At 44.3% G+C, this 17,803-nt stretch overlaps 1 protein-coding gene across 1 annotated transcript in view; it reads right to left on the bottom strand.

Moving 5' to 3' along the window:
• The window catches only part of SENP5 (SUMO specific peptidase 5), a 100,594-nt gene that overhangs the window by 71,676 nt on the left and 11,115 nt on the right, over window positions 1–17,803 (bottom strand). Inside the window, exon 2 of the mRNA XM_032225741.1 lies at window positions 9,022–9,103. The gene's annotated coding sequence lies outside the window, so the exon portion shown is untranslated. The remainder of the gene's footprint in view (window positions 1–9,021; window positions 9,104–17,803) is intronic.

Below are 17,803 nucleotides of genomic sequence, written 5' to 3'. Positions count from 1 at the left end.
TATATGTCCCATCAAGCAAAATAAAAAAAAACAGCTACAAGAAGCTAGATGAGGGTTACCAAAGGGTAGCTTTGAACTTTTTAATTGGCAATGGTAGGTTGATATGATGGAGATAGATAAACAGATAGATAGATGATAGATGGATGATGGATGATGGATGGTAAATGATAGATTAGATAGATAGGAAGAAAGACAGGTAGAGGATAGGTGCATGGGTGCATGGGTGGGTGGATGGATGGATGGATGATATAGTCTCACTATTTTGGTATGGTTTTTAATCTAAACTGCTGTTGCTTACTGTCACTACTCAAAAGTTTATTAAGCTTCATTTTTTGCTATTTAAAAGACTTCCTGCATTTTGCAATGTTAGCATTTTTTCAGTTCATCTTGGTCTGAAAGACAGCCAGAGAATATTTGTTGCTTGGCAGCCATTTAAAATTAGTAAATCAAATCAAAATCAAAAGAAACTTAGTCATGGGCTCGTGGTTCTTCTTCTCTAATGAAAACAAGACAAACGATGCCTCATTTTTTGTTCTTTTGGCTTCTGTGGCTATCTTTTAAATGACCTCCCATCTTCCTCCCAAAATTCTGAAGTCTGAAATAGAGCAATGAATTCTTAGTCATGAGATAAGTACACATCCCTATCCTAAAATTCAGATTCATCAGCTGGAAACAGTCAAGTCATACAGTTTCTTATTCCACCTTTTTACAAGAAACGTGTGCTTTTGTAGATAAGAGAAGACAATTTATCAGTGGGGCTTTCAGTCTTCTGGTGATATCACTCAATGGTCAAAAAAAAAAAACTTTTTACACGTGAAAATATGTGCCTTTTATGATTTGCAGATGGGTGGCTTGGCATGATGAACTCAGTCAATTATGGCTTATTTAATTAATCATAGTTAGGAAACAGATTTCTGCCTGATAGCAAGTTGTGATTATCTATTTTTATTAAGCAAGCATTGGAATGGCCAATTTCTAGTGGGGTCGGGCTTTTATTTACTTATTTTTAAATAAATAATCCCTATTCCACTAAGTCAGACAACATCTATATTTTGAGAGATTCCACACAACTCCAGCTGGTCCAGATGGAAAATATTTTATTCTTTCGGAAATTGCAGGAGAAAGAAAGAAAGAAAGAAGGAAGGAAGGAAGGAAGGAAGGAAGGAAGGAAGGAAGAAAAGAAGGAAAGAAAGAAGGAAATAATATTTGGGTCTGAGCCTCTAAAAAAAACCTACAAGAAAAATAAGTCAAAGAAAAGAAATGGACTTTCTCTTCAGGCATCTGGTCATCCAAAAAGGCAGATAAGAAGTTTAGTTTAAAATATTATATAAGACTATTTTTTTTTTATATTTTGATTGAAGTCCCTGATGTTTATCATGTTACTGTAATTCAGTATTTGTGAGCTTTATATCACATGGAATTACTTTTCAACAGAAGTTCTTCTAAATTAGGATCAGACCAGCATTAATTTGTGGTTTACCCGGAACCTAAAGTTTTTCTTTGATGCTTTTCTATAGTAGAACTTTTATAGATTATTCTCTAGGATTGGAACTGCCTGTAATTTTTATCCCCTATCGAACAAAAGTTTTAGCTGTGATGATGATGATGATGACGATGATGATGATTTTAAATCTACTCTCTTTTCCTTTTAGATATGTAGGAAGTTCGCACCCACCCTTCTCCTACCAAAAATGAAATATTTTAGGAAATATTAAAAGGACAGAATATTCTCCCTAAAAGGGAGGCAGACACTCAACCCCACCACCTTTGTCAATGGACCATTAAGGCCTGAGCCAGTCTATTCTACATAACAAAGGTCTGCCTCCTTCAGGCAGAGCCATAATAGGAATCCCAAAGCCCTTTCATTATATCATCACCCCGCAAGAGTCAACCAAGCCTGGGACTCAAGACGGCCTACAGAGTTGCCCCTGCATGGTCCCATTGGAGTCTGACAACCAATCGGAATACAAGCTCAAATTCAAAAGCCCAGAGAGGGTATAAAACCCAGGAACTCTCAGCATCTCTTCCCTTTTTTGCCCAGAACCTCAAACCATGTGATCCTGTCCAATGTCCACCATTAAACCATCTTTCCAAGCTGTCTCCGTGTTTCCAGTGCCTTTCTCCCCACTTGGAACTGAACCCAGATGGACATTTCTTCCAACAGATATAAAGTTTGATTTTATTGCTCTATCTCTCCGCAAAGGATTTTCCTTAGTCGTTTGATTCAGTACAACAGGACCTGGGTTGGTTTTGTCCGAAGGTTAACCCTGGGTTAATGTGAGTTTATAGGTTGTATAGCTTTTATGCACATTCAAAAAAATAAATAAATGAAACCATACTGGCCAGGTAAGAGCAATTGTGCATAAAATAAAATCTATACAATGTGCAAACTTAGTCTGCTAGACTAATCATTTAGAGCTGGCTGTTTATTTGATTATTATTTTATCCTTGCCAGATTTTATTGCATAATATGTTTTCATTATCTAATCCATTTTAACCGGTGTGGTTTTCTAGATGGAACGCTGGTCATTGACTCTAGTAAAGAATTGACTCACTGACTAGTTCAATTTTCCCATGTGCCTCTAATGGTTCCAGGCTTCCGCGTGTCTTAACCTCTTGCATTTTCTCTTCTCCCCACGGAAAGCCAATTAGGCCTGGCTGCACAAACTTAAAGATGTTTACTGAGAAGTACATTCCACAGAGTTCAGTGAGATTTAGCCTCCTCAAGAGCACAGAAGGGAACAGCCCACACCATCGCATTCGATCTGTACAAATACAAACAGGCGGACAATATATCGGGTGCCGATTTATAAATTGCAGAGCAGAGGTGTCAACTGGTTCCTACCAGTTCGCACCTATTCGGTAGAACCGGTTCGTCAAATCCACTGAACCGGTTAGAAAAGGTTCCACCAGTGGACCCAGAAAGCAGGCCACACCTACAAAAGAGGTTCCAAAATTTTTTGAAACCCACCACTGCCATACACACACACACACAGACAGACAGACAGACAGACAGACTGACAGAGAGAGAGAGAGAGAAAGAAAGGAAGAAATAAATAAAGAAAAAAGAAAGAAAAGTGAGGGAGAGATGAAAGAAAAAAGAAAAAAGGGACAAAGAGACAAAAGGAAGGAAAGAGAGAGAGAGAGAGAAAGAAAACACGTGGCCGGCAAGCCACTCCCACCAGATCACATGGCCGGCAAGCCACTCCCACAAAGGAGGCCACACCCACAGAGTAGGTTCCAAAAATTTTTGAAACCCACCACTATGTCAAACTCAATTTCATTGAGGGCCGCATCAGGGTTGTGTTTGATTTCAGCCAGGGGAGGGGCAATGGGGCATGGCCAGGATGGGCATGGCCAGCTCGACATCACTAGTGTTGGGGGCACCTATGGTGGCCGGACTGCTCTGCCAGAGAAAATGGGCTCCTGAGCTCTGTTTTTGGCTGTGACAGTCTCCTGCAACCCTCTGCCAGCGAAAATGAAGTTTGGGCGGGCTTCCCACAGCACTCCCGAGCTCCATTTTTGCCGGCGGAGGCACTGCGGCAGAGGTGGCATTCAGCCAGTTCTGACAGGTTCTGGAGAACCGGTAGCGGAAATTTTGAGTAGTTTGGAGAACCGGCAAATACTACCTCTGGCTGGCCCCGCCCCATCTATTCGCTGCCTCCCGAGTCTTAGCTGATCGAGTCTCAGCTGAACGACTGGGACTTCTTTTGTTGCCCTGCACAGGAGAACAGTGCTGGAAAGTAGGTTAGTAGCGGGGGGGAATAGTGATGTTGCACCAGTGGTGGGTTTCAAAAATTATTCAAACCTACTCTATGGGTGTGGCCTCCTTTGTGGGAGTGGCTTGCCGACCATGTGACCGGATGGGAGTGGCTTGCCGCCCATCTGACCGGATATGAAGATGCCGACGACACTTGTCAGAACCACCTTAAATTACCTCACACACAGCACTGGCATGCATAAGAATAGGATGTAAACTTGTTTTTTAAAAGGCATCTTTGGTTTGCGTTAAAACAACTTCAACACATGCAATGTTCTGATTGCACCACAAACGCAGGAGTCATCCTTACCTTTCACAGAGGCAGTGAGTTTTATAAATATGAGCATGATAGTGTAGAATAATCATATCCAAGGACCAGCGGTGGGTTTCAAAAAATTCTTCTGTAGGTGTGGCCTGCTTTCCGGGTCCACTGGTGGAACCTCTTCTAAATGGTTCGGTAGATTTGACAAACCGGTTCTACCGAATAGGTGCGAACTGGTAGGAACCCACCTCTGTTTTGCACTATCCTTCCCTTGCCACGCCCACCAAGCCACACCTGCAGAATCAGTAGTAAAAAAAATTTGAATCCCACCACTGCACTGCGGGCTAGTCCTTCACTGTTTCTAGGGTGGCCATACAGGCCAGATCTAAGCACCTCATGGGCCGGATCTGGCCCCCGGGCCTTGAGTTTGACACTCCTACTGTAGAGACAAACACGCATTAAAGCCACACGGTTTCGAAGCTGAACTAAAACCCCGAACTAATCTGATGCGCATGAATCAGCGAAATCCATTTGATATTTATTGTCAACCTAAATCAGCCAGATATAGCTGCTAAGCAAGGATGGATGCCCACATTTCTGAGCAGTCCTAAAGAGAGAAAGAAATACAATTTAAATAAGTTTATGCTTTTTTGCCTTTATCACCCAATACAAGTTACAAAAATAAAAATGACATGACTTCAGCGCCCTCTGCTGGATCGTCTGTCTTATTACTTTTTAAGTGTCTTGCATCATGAACAAATTCAAAGTTAGAATGGCAATGGAAAAAAGGGACTTATGACCGTTTTTCATACTTAACGACCGTTGTAGCAGCCCCATGGTCATGTGATTTTACATTCAGATGCTTGACAAGTGACTCACATTTACGACAGTGGCAGTGTCCTGAAGTCACGTGACCCCCTTTTGCGATCTTCTAACCAGCAAAGTCAATGAGGAAACCAGATTCGCTTAACAACCATGTGACTAACTTAACAACTGCAGTGATTCACTTAACAAATGCGGCAAGAAAAGATCAAGTAAAATGGGGCAAAACTCACTTCACAAATTTCTCACTGAAAAGCATCCATTTTGGGCTCAGTTGTGGCCGTACATTAAGGACAACCTGTATTCCTCCACTTACGACCATTTGTTTAGTGACTGTGAAGTTACAATGATACACAAAACAAGGGATTGGTCCCTTTATATACCACTTCACAGCACTTTTCAGCCCTCTCTAAGCGGTTCACAAAGTCAGCACCTTGCCCCAACAATCTGAGTCCTCATTTTACCGAACTCGGAAGGGTGGAAGGTTCAGTAGGTCAGGATCGAACATCCTAGCTGTGGGCAGAGTTAGCCTGCAATGATTCACTCTAAAAACTGCGCCACCACGGCCCTTGGAAAAAGCTTTTTTGAAAACTGAAGGAATGGAATAGCAATAGCACTTTCACTTATATACTGCTTCACAATGTTTTACAATCACCTCTAAGTGGTTTTATAGAGTCAGCCTATTTGCCCCCCAACAATCTGGGTCCTTGTTTTACCGACCTCGGAAGGACAGAAGGCTGAGTCAATCTTGATCCAGTCAGAATCAAACTTGCCAAACTGCCACCCAGAGTCATTCAGCTGAGTTGGGCGGCTGCAGAAAAGGAAAAGAAAGAATAAAAATAAAACCATAAAATAAAATAATGAAGTAAAAATAAACCAATCAGGGTTTTACTCCAAAACATCTGAAGGTTACCTGCAGGAGCCGTTGGAGCTGCCACCAGACTCCGACAGCGGGGGGCCCTATGAGTCAGCTCTGGAGGATGTGAAGGACCCTGGACAGGGTTCCGACTCCGAGCAGGGCGCAGAGAGGCTGGTTGGCCACCAGGAGGCAACTGAGCCTTGGACCAGTGGGGAGGAGACAAGGGAGAGTGAGCCGGACACCAGCAGTGAGTTGTTCCTGGATGCCCGGCACCGAAGAGCTAATAGGCATCAGGAACAGTTGCGCAGTTACAGGAGATAATTGCACTCAGCTGGTGGTCATTAGGCTCCTCACCAGACTATAAAAAGACTCCTTGTGCACAGGCCCCTCTTTGCAGAAGTCAACGCAGATTGAATGTCGGAGGACATTACTGTGAGCTTGGCAGGCTGGATTGCTGCCAAGCCTTATCTGTGTTTGTTGCTGCCCAAGCTTGTCTGTGCCGGTTTGCTGCCAAGGACCTGTCTGTCTGTTAATTAAATGCCGTAACTCATCTTTGGCTCGGAGTGTACTTTGGTGTGGAACGAGGGGGGTCAGAACAGTTACCAGGTTTTCTTTTCCTATGTAATGCTTCTCCTGAAAGAATTCAAATGAAATCACGACCTTGGCTTTTGAAAATACCACAGACGGTAGAAGAAAAGAAAGATACCAGGAAAGAAATATGAGGAATGTATGTTCCTCCACCGAGTTTCACCTCTTCATGCAACTGTGTCTTTTCATTTGGAACTAAATAAGAGACTGCTATTTCTCCCCGATCCAGTACAGTGGTGAGGTTCCTACCGGTTCGGACCAGTTCGGCCAAACCACTAGTGGTTTGGCAGCCTGGGTCGCTGGAACCGGCAGTGACCCAGGCCTGCCAAGCCCCCAGACCGGTTCATCTAGGTGGCGCCATCTTGATTTCCGTTTCTGCGCATGCGCAGAGCAATTTTCTTTGCACAAGTTTAATTATTTTCATTTGTTAACGTTTTGCGCATGTGCAGACCTATTTTTGTTCAAATGCGCACACGGGCGGAGCAAAATTTTTCTGCGCACCGAACTGGCCATATGCCGGCAGCAACCCACCCCTGATCCAGCAATTCTGGGAATTGTTTGTCTCGAACTGAAGGGTATTAATAGCAGGCTCTTGCGCTGGGGATTAAAAGGGTGATCCCAGACTGGATTTCCTGGTGATTAATAAAGCACCCATCTTCTCTGTCACCCCACCACCCATCCTTTCTCTGCAAAGCAGAGGGCTCTGGAGGGGAGGGGGGCTCAGGCACAGACCAGAACTCAGCAGGGAAGCTATGATGGGGTATATAGGGTGGAACTGAAAGGCAAAGGGAAGCAGCATGCTTCCTCCTATATTTGGGCATACCGGGTGCTTTGACATAACAACAACAACAAAAAGGGTTAGGGGTGTGTTTTGGATAGCAAAGTGGGATATATGGGTGCCCTAAAGTTGTCTCTCTTTTTTTGCTAGGGTCAGGATAAAGAAGAGATGTCTAATTTTTCAGAATACTGGAGCTAAAAGTGGGCATTCCAGGCCATTGTTTTTCAACCTTGGGCACTTGAAGAGCCTCCCTTCCTTCCATCCTTCCTTCCTTCCCTCTTTCCTTCCTCATTTATTTCCTTCCTCCCTTCCTCTACACTCTCTCCTTCCTTCATTTATATCCTTCCTTCCTTCCCTCTTTCCTTCCTCATTTATTTCCTTCCTCCCTTCCTCTACACTCTCTCCTTCCTTCATTTATATCCTTCCTTCCTTCCTTCCTTCCTTCCTTCCTTATTTCTCTCCTTCCTTCTTCTACTCCCTTCCTGTACTCTTCTTCCTTCCTTCCTCTCCTTTCTTCCTCATTTATCTCCTTCCTTTCTCGTCTCTTTCCTTCCTTTATTCCTCATTTATCTCCTTCCTTCTTTCCATCTTCATTTATCTCCTTCCTTCCTCATTTCTCTCCTTTCCTCCTCTACTCTCCTTCCTTCCTTATTTCACTCCTTCCTTCTTCTACTCCCTTCCTGTACTCTCCTTCCTTCCTCTCCTTCTTTCCTCATTTCTCTCCTTCCTTCCTCTACTCTTTCCTTCCTTTATTCCTCATTTATCTCTTCCATTCATCCTCATTTATCTCCTTCCTTCTTCATTTCTCTCCTTCCTTCTTCTACTCTCCTTCCTTCCTTCCTTCTTTCCTCATTTATCTCATTTCCTCCACTACTCTCCTTCCTTCCTTCCTTCCTTCCTTCCTTCCTTCCTTCCTTCCCAGGCTGAAACCCATTTCAGTCTTTTTCTTTCTCACAACAGCCAACCTTCTGGTGGAGTCACAAGTAGGAGATGGAAACATGCCCTTCTTCTCTCACTGTCCTTCTGCAATTAATACACGGGGAGATGCAAATTCGCTCTCAGTAATGCAAGCAAAAGCCACCATCAGTGTGTGCAATTCAGAGAAGCAGCATTTGTGGAGAAGAAATGCATCCGGCAGTTTCTGGAGCTTTCCTGATCCAACAGGAATAAAATTAAATGGGAAACAACTTCTCTCCTGCAATTCCTCCTTCTCCACTGAAGCAGAATTAAAGTAAAGTAATAGCAGTAAATGTCCCGCGATTTATATTGTCTAGAAGCTGAATGACCTTCCTCTTTATAGTCAAGCTGTCCTCATATTTCTACTATTATCCTTTAAAAAAAGAGAAATGGGAGATTATTCCATTTTGCCCTGATTATGTCACTGAACTGGCGGCTCTTTACATCCAAGTTGCCCATTAGGTCAGTCAGATATTACATTACCATCTTCCGCCCATACTTTGGCTTGGTTGCTGATTATTATGGTAATAAGACCATCCTGTTCCTAATTGTATCTTCTATACTTCACAGATGCCGCAGTTCATCAGATCTCTGGCCACTGGCGTGACCTGACCAATTACCAGGAACAATCATCATGAGTTGTGGTGGCGCAGTGGTTAGAGTGCGGTACTGCAGGCTACTTCTGCTGCCTGCAATTTTGCAGTTCGCATCTCACCAGGCTCAAGGTTGACTCAGCCTTCCATCCTTCCGAGGTGGGTAAAATGAGGACCCAGATTGTTGGGGGCAAATATTCTGACTCTGTAAACCGCTTAGAGAGGACTGTAAAAGCACTGTAAAGCAGTATATAAGTCTAAGTGCAGTTGCTATTGCTACTGCCCTCTTCACTCTGGAAGTCACAAGTTGGAGAGAAACAGAACTATGGCAACTTAAAAAGAATTTGATAGCTCAGGAGGAATCAGAGAGGCAGCCAAACCAGACCAGGAGAGTTCACTTACTTGGGCAGCTGCGCTGGGATAACATTCAGCCAATCTGTACAGGTAGACTTCGACTTACGATGACAACTGAACCTCAGACTTCCTGTCAGGGATTCAAATAGCATCCAAAAGTAAATCAGAGTCCAAGGCAAAGTACTACTCAAAGTTCCAATTTATTAAGAGAGCCACGTTGGCACATTTGGGGAAACCTGAATCTGAAAGCTTCCCGGTTTTCCCCACCTAGTTGAAAGTTCAAGATCTTTCCCCCACACCCACAAGTCCATCACATGGTCCAATCTCCCACTGCCATGCTGGCAGTTCCACCCATCCAGTTCCGGTCAGGTGCAAAAATGCAGAGACAAAGGATGACCTTGGCTTTCTAGAAAGAATTTTGTTATGGCTACATCGCACCTCACTCCCACTTCCCCACAATAGAAAATGCATAGTAGAATAATAGAAAGTGTGGCAGGCCAAAGAGCCAAAAGAAAGATGGCCGCAGGCCTGACACTTCCATTGTTCAGCAAGAGAGTGGTTAAGTGAGTTTTGCCCGATTTTATGAACTTTCCTGACATAGTTGTTAAGTAAATTTCTGCAGTTGTTAAGCTAGTAGCAAGATGAGTAAGGGAATCTGGCATCCCCCTTGACTGCTTGTCAGAAGGTTGCAAAAGGGCATCACATGACCCGGGACACTGCAACCGTCATAAATATGAACCAGTTGCTAAGCATCTGAATTTTGATCACATGACCATCCATGGGGGATGCTGCAACGGTCATTAGTGTGAAAAACGAAGGAAGGCGAAGGAAGGGAAGGATGAGGGGAAAGAAAGGAGGAAGGGCAGGAGAAAAAAAAGAAAAGGCAAAGGAAGGGAAGGATGAGGGAGAAGAAAGGAGGAAGGGAAGGATGAGGGAAAAGAAAGGAAGAAGGGAAGGATGAAGGAAAAGAAAGGGGAAGGCAAAGGAAGGAAAGGATGAGGGAGAAGAAAGGGAGAAGGGAAGGATGAAGTAAAAGAAAAAAGGAAGGGAAGGGGGAAGGGAAAGAAAGGGGGAAGGGAAGGAGGAAGGAAAAAAGGAAGGGAAGGGAAGGGCAAAGTTTGAATCAAAGCTACTTTTCCGAAAAGGAACACCCTTGATAGTTTTCTACTCAGGCATCTGGCTGCCTCTTTTTCTTCATCTTCTGCTCACCTCTTTAACCCCCAATTCCGCATCATCCATCTGTGCCAGACAAAAACTGGAGCTTGAAATCTGTAATGCCGAATCTGGATTCCTTCTCCACCGAGACAGGAGCAGAGCCGAATGAGAAGTTGCAGATCTCACCGGATGATACAATGATGGATGCTCAGAGAATGTTGAGCATTAAAGGAAAGTTTAGAGCCTCCTTTCCTTAAAAACATATAAATCCAAGGTTGCGGAGGGGGGGGGGCAGAGCTCTTTGTGGGGGTGTTGCTGATGGTAAAGAACCAGAACAGCTTTTAGGCAAGATGGAAGGGCTTGCCGGAAAGGGTTAAGTGACCTTTCTATCTCCTTTAATATTTGTCAGACTTTGGGTGTTTTTTTTAAGCCACTGTTCATCCTTTAGCTGGGAGAGAAACATCAGCTCTGGGTGCAGAGCAGGGATGAGTTCCTGCCAGTTCTAACCTCTTCTATAGAAGAGGTTCCACAAATCTACAGTGCCGTTTAGAACCGGTTCCAGCTCCCTCCCCCTGCCCATCCGCACATTATCAAGATGAAGAGCGAGAGGAGGAATTCTGGGAGTTGAAGTCCACAAGTCTTAAAGCTGTCAAGTTTGAACACCCCTGGTTTTTTTTTTCCTAAAGGGTTAGGGGTGCCAGGGTCTTGTAACGTGACAGCTTTAAGACTTGCGTGCTTCAAATGCCAGAGTTTCTGAGCCAACATTTTGGTTGCTAAGCAAGAGCGTTGTTAAGTGAGTTTCACCGCATTTTACAAGTTGGCCATGCCCACCCAGTCACATGGCTGCCAAGCCACTCCCACTCGGTCACATGACCAGCAAACTCCCACCAGGTCACATGGCCGGTAAGCCACTCCCACTGGGTCACATGGCTGGCAAGCCACTCCCACAATGCAGGCCACACCTACAGAAGAGGTTCTAAAAAATTTGAAACCCACCGCTGGTGCAGAGTCGTGACAGGACAAATACCTGTTTTATCTGGAGATGGGATAGAACAGAAGATGGAGATCTCCTTATCTCTATTCTAAATCCATCCAAGCTGGGAACTTGGGCACCTATTGAGGGTCAGCAGTATTCATCATAAAAGGAAAATAAAATAGCTGTGTAAAATGGCAGACAAGCACAAACGTCTTCACTTAAGAAGCAAAATACAGATGCATGAAAACGGGGAGGTGGGGATGGAACAGCTGACATGACAATGGCCCTTGTATGCAAGTTCAAGGTACTGAGGATTTAATAGCTGCCAGCTGATGAAAGGTTGTAAGCTATAATCAGCTGATGCAATGTAAGGCAACGCTGATACAATGAGGATGGTTCAGCAATACAGGTGTAGCCTCTTTAAGACTCTGGTGGGGTCCACACAAGTCATTTACTGTTTTAAGAGGAGTCTCTCTCTATATATATATAGGTGGTCATTAGAGAGGAGTTGCTCTTCTCTCAGTGTATTCAGTTCTCTCCTTGTGTCTGTAGTGAATGGTAAGGGGATTTATCTCTATGTTTATGTATCTGTATATATTTGTAGATAAACCACTGTTAATTGCATAAAGACTCTGGGTGCTGGGTTATGCTCCTGGGTTTATCACATAATACTAGTCACACGGCCAAAACTCTTGACAATCCTCAACTTACAACCATTCAAAATTGAACAGCCCTCAGAGAGGGAGGGATACGATGCCATCTATCTCCAGACTACAACACAGTCCTTTCAACAGTTCCAAGAAGGCTCCACACCCATTTGCACTACTCAGGTGACCACCCGAGGACACCGGTAAACCTCCAGGTGGCCTCAACAACTGTCATGTCCCCATTGGAGCCTGAATCTTCTGGGGGAAGAACAGCTGGAACCTGAGCTGACAGAGGTTGAGTGGGCGAGTTTTGCTGGCTTCAGAGGAAAATGGGGAAGGGCAGGGCCTTTCAGGATTAAGACAGCTTGTAGACAGGGAGGAACAGGGGCAAGATGAACATGAGAGACAGAGCTCAGGTGATGAGCAAGGACCACCAACTCCTGATCCTAGAGTACAAAGAGAAGAGAGAAGGCGAGAACAACGCAGACTGAGCCGGCTACAAGGGAGGAGAGTGCCCCACCCACACCCATCCACCCTTCACAAGGCACACCTGGGGACTGAGATGTAAGGAGGTGCTGGTGGGAGAGCATTTGTTGGGAACAAGCGAGGAATCTGTGGAGCCTTGTGTGTGTCTTGCCGGCGCCTAGAGATTACTGTGCTCTGATTTGTAGGGTTTGCCCGGTTTGCCTGCTCCACTGAACTTCTGGCTCTGGTTACTGTTTTGGTAATCTTGCTAACTGGACTTCTTGCCTTGGTTACTGCTTTGCTCACCATGCTTACTGGACTAGTCGCTGCCCTGAAAACAGCGATCGACCAGCTCGTAGTGGCTCTGCCAGTTAAAACGGAGCTCGATAAGGTTGCAAGAGATTGTTGCAGCTGAAAACAGAGCTCGGGAGCCCATTTTCACTAGCAAAGCACTGGGACCACAACAGGCACCCTCGACATGAGTGACATCGAGCTGGCCATCCCCAGTCTGGCCACGCCCACTCTGTCCCCCCCAAAGTCAAACATAACCCTGATACGGCCCTCAATGAAATCGAGTTTGACACCCCTGTCTTACCGCTTTGGTTGTGTCTCCTCCACTATTTTCCAAGTTGCTTGGATCCATAACGTTAGCCAAATATCTGAATCCCTTTAAAAACACCTCTCTAAGAATGAATTTAGGACAATTGATTAAAGAAATAAACTTGCCTTGCCACTGGGAAGACACTTTTTTGGACCTGAATTATGCATAGAAAAATAAAAGAGATAATAAATAATCTCCTTTTTTAAACTCCTTCATGTTGAACTCACCCACATTAGGCTGATGAATAGATTTTGGTTAAAGGAAGGGGGAAATGGAAAACAGAGGGCCTCTTTTTTAATTTTGCAGTAGGAATCCAAGTAGTAAATCTGTGCAAGAAAAACACATCCAGATGCTCTTCTCCACAGAGAAAACATTAAAAAATAAAAGATGTTGATAAGATATGCCACATTACTGGTACCATTTTTCTTTCATGTTTTCAGAACAACTTCCAAATTTATCAAAGTCAGGGTGCCCTTTGAATGATATGAGGCGCTGCCTCGATTTAAAAAAAAATAAAATTCAGATGAAATTGATCTGACAGTATCACCAAAGAAATTGCTGGTAAGAATTTGGGTGTTGTTGTTTTTTAAACCAGCTCCAACTCTTATAAAATACATAAAATGTTTTTTTTAATAGGTATCTTGGGTGCTGCTTATCTTGTCAGTATCCAGGCCTCGCCCTTCCCCTCTTTCAGAGAGAATTATGGCCATTGGAATAATCCAATTTCAATGTTCAGCCTACACAACCCTGTTTCAAAATAATCTAATCCAGGCGGTGGCTACTCTGATGCCATTTTTCACAACTACCTGCTTGACATGCCAGTGAATCAGTTTGGTGTCATGGTTAAGGTCCTGGCCTAGAAACTGGGAGACTGTGAGTTCTAGTCCTGCCTTAGGCATTAAGACTAGCAGCAGAGGTGGGTTGCTCCCAGTTCGACCCGGTTCGGCTGAACCGGTAGTGGTGATTCAGCCTAGGTCACAGAACTGGCAGGGACCCAGGCTGGCCACACCCCCGAATCAGTTCCCCAGTCTCTTCTGCTGTTGCCAGCATGTTTCTGCGCATGCGCAGAACAAATTACAGTCAACTGTGCATGCGCGAGCAACGAACGGCGGGTGGGTGGGTGAGTGAAGCAAGCAGTGTGGGTGCAAAGTGCATGCAAAGTGAACCAGTTCCAACTGGTACAGGAACCTACCCCCGAGCTGGATGACTTTGGGCCAATCACCAGGAGACTCTGAGTTCTAATCCCACCTTAGGCATCAAAGCCAGCTGGATGACTTTGGGCCAGTCTCCCCCCCCCTCTCTCTCTCCCTCCCTCCCTCCCTCTCTCTCTCTCTCAGAACTACTACCTCACAAGGTTATTGTTGTGGAGAGGAAGAAGGAAGGAATATGAGACATAATCTCTAAAGCAGAAAAGTGAGAAATAGAATTAGGTCTCATCAGGCAAGATCATTAGGCTTCCATTTTAGTTGTTGATGTTGTTCCAATCAATCACATGATCTCCTTCTCTAGTTTGTTGAAATTTTGGAACTATTTTGATTTCTGGTTAAATCTGTTAATCAAAATTTATCCTGTCGATATCTTTTTTTGGAGGGAAAGGATGATAATTATATAATTTTAGGAGCTTCCTTGTTTAGTCATATACTTCTTTGTATACTATTGGATGCTGCTTTGAGTTTTAAAGGAATGTTGGTTGATTTTCCTGACATCCTAATTGGTCCAAGTCTACCACTTGCCTTGCCGTCATTTCTTTTCTCAATAAAGCTCCCTGAGGTGACACCCAAAGACACACCTTCATAGAGAACTGTTCTGACCCCCCTCGTCCCATACCAACACACACTCCAAGCCAAAGATAAGTTACGGCATTTAATTAACAGACAGACAGGTCCTTGGCAGCAAACCAGCACAGACAAGCTTGGGCAGCAATCCAGCACAGATAAGGCTTGGCAGCAATCCAGCCTGCCAAGCTCACAATTCCAAGCTCACATTAGTTCCTGCGTTGACTTTGGCAAGAGGAGCGTGTGCACAAGCAGTCTTTTTATAGTCTGGAGAGGAGCCTAATGACCACCAGCTGAGTGCAATTACCTCCTGTAACTACACAACTGTTCCTGACACCTGTTAGCTCTTTGGTGCCGGGCATCCAGGAACAACTCACTTCTGGTGTCCGGCTCACTCTCCCTTGTCTCCTCCCCACTGGTCCAAGGCTCAGGCGCCTCCTGGTGGCCAACCAATCTCTCTGCGCCCTGCTCGGAGCCGGAACCCTGTCCAGGGTCCTCCACATCCTCCAGAGCCGACTCATAGGGCCCCTCGCTGTCAGAGTCTGGTGGCAGCTCCAATGGCTCCTGCTGGGCCACAACAGAGAACCTTGTTTTATATTCATTCCAAACCCTACAGATGTCGCATCACAACGGCTGATGACCTCTTTCTATTGGTCCACAATAGAAAATGTCCTCACATATTGCATTACAGTACGGTATGCTGGTTTAACTGTTGTGGACAGGAAGGCACTACAGAGAGTGATCAATTCAGCACAAGAAACCATTGGTTGCCCTCTGACACCACTGGATGACATCGCCAGGTCTTGCTTCTTTAGCAGACTAAGGAAGATACTCAGAGATGATTCACACCCTGGTCCGTGTCTCTTCACACTTCTACCATCGGGCAGAAGACATTGAAGCATAGTCAGCAGAACAAATAGGTTTAAAAATAGTTTCTATCCTTGGGCTGTCAGACTCTTAAACACAACCACAATCACTCCACGCACACACAGAGTTTTTATTTTTTCTTTCTTAATTATGTTATGATTCTTGACGAATATATCTTGTCTTTTTTTATGTACACTGAGAGCCTATGCACCAAAGACAAATTCCTTGTGTGTCCAATCACACGTGGACAATAAAGAATTCTATTCTATTCTACTTTTGCATAGGGGTTGTTCTTTATACTATTTATGTTGTTTGGGTTTGTTGTCATGGATTGTACCAGTGAGGCTAAAACCAATTTCGTTGTATACATGATGTACAATGACAATAAAGGCTATGCTATCCAACAAAGTGATTCTTAAAAATCTATATTCGATTCACTTTCGTATTTTCTGATTTTCAGCAACAGGGAGAACTTCGAAGTCCGTTTAGGATTGAAACATATAGGAAGGCTTTATGTAACTCACAGTGGGACTCGGATTTCTTTTTCCTCAGCCTGCTATCACACTGAATGGGCTGTGTGAATCACCGCGGGTGCATTGAGCAGTGACCCTAAACAGGGACGGCCTTGTAGATGAGTAGATAACTAACGGAGTAATGGCGTGCATCTAAAGGGTCAACTGCCTTACCAGCCGTAATGGACTCCAGGTCAGTAAACACTTAAGCAAAGCAAATGAGCTTCGAGAAAGAAGTACTTTACTTTCTCTTGAGAGCAATCCCGGCGACATAATTCACGCGAAGTAATCTGAGCTTACATTTGTTTTGATATCCTCTGATCACAGAGAGATGGATACATGGATCAACCCTCAACAAGGTCTCTTCCAGCTTAATGGTGTTCATTTATTACAGCAGTTGAGCTTGCCAGAAGCATAACAGATCAAAATGGGTTACATTATTAGAGAAAGGGGGTGGGGATATTGCTAAGGGGACTGCACAGATTGTTTAAACTAAGCACTTGCACTGGCATCCTCAAGATGATCCATTTGTAGCGCTTACCTTCAGCAGAGTCTACTAGTCTAAAGCGGGTTTAAGCTTTGTCATCCTGATAGCTAAACTCTTCATCTTGAGATGAGACTTCAGGGCGAAATAACAGTAGCTGTTTCCATGATGACCTGCAGATGTGCGGGGACCATAATTGCCAGATGACTTAAAACTAGATATCCAGAAATTGTTGCTCTAATTTTGAATACTTCATTTGGCCAAGTGTGATTAGACACACAGAAGGGATTGGTCTCCAGTGCTGAAGCTCTCATGCAAACATGTAACAGTGATACCCATTGTCATCGGGGCACTTGGTACCATGTCCAAGAATTTTATAAGATACATCAACACATTGCAGCTTCCTGTAATAACACCAGCAGAACTGCAAAAAAAAACTGTGCTGCTCGGAACATCTTATATTTTAAGAAGGTACTGGGTTGACATCTAGGACACTGGCAGCAAACCGTATCAACTATTAGCACCAGTCAATGGTATTTGTAATGCATTTTTGAATGTTCAGTTGGCTGAGTTTCATGTTTAATGAAAATAACAATAACAATAAGTGTCACTGAATCTCGTTGTTTTGACTTGCAATGCTTTGTGGGAGTTGAAACAGTTTATATCCAGAATCTGAGGGATCTGCAGATATCATGCAATATGCGCCTCTTCAATGGAAGGCAGGGTGATTACCAAGGGTGGGTTCCTGCCAGTTCTAACATCTTCTATAGAAGAGGTTCCACAAATCTACAGTGCCGTTTAGAACCGGTTCCAGCTCCCTCCCCCCGCCCGTTCACACATCATCAAGATGAAGAGCGAGAGGAGGAATTCTGGGAGTTGAAGTCCACAGTCTTAAAGCTGTCAAGTTTGAACACCCCTGGGGTTTTTTCCCTAAAGGGTTAGGGGTGCAAGGGTCTTGTAACTTGGCAGCTTTAAGACTTGCGTGCTTCAAATGCCAGAATTTCTGAGCCAACATTTTGGTTGCTAAGCAAGAGCGTTGTTAAGTGAGTTTCACCACATTTTACAAGTTGGTCATGCCTACTCAGTCACATAGCCGGCAAGCCACTCCAACAAAGCAGGCCACACCTACAGAAGAGATTCTTAAAAAATTTGAAACCCACCACTGGTGATTACAATTGTTTGATCTTTGATCCTGTATCAGAAATTATTTTGGCCACAGCTGCAGTAGTGGGTGTCACATTTTGTTACCACTAGTTCACCCTACGTGCGTGCGCCCAGCCTCAAAAACGTGCCTAAATCGGAGGGCACAGAGCCAGGGCGGCGCCATCTTGAATTTTGTCTCCGATGT

This window comes from Thamnophis elegans, chromosome 10 (genome assembly GCF_009769535.1).
Source record: "Thamnophis elegans isolate rThaEle1 chromosome 10, rThaEle1.pri, whole genome shotgun sequence".
NCBI lineage: Eukaryota > Metazoa > Chordata > Lepidosauria > Squamata > Colubridae > Thamnophis > Thamnophis elegans.
Note: the sequence above shows the minus strand (reverse complement) of the source record. Positions and strands in the feature narration are given on the sequence as shown.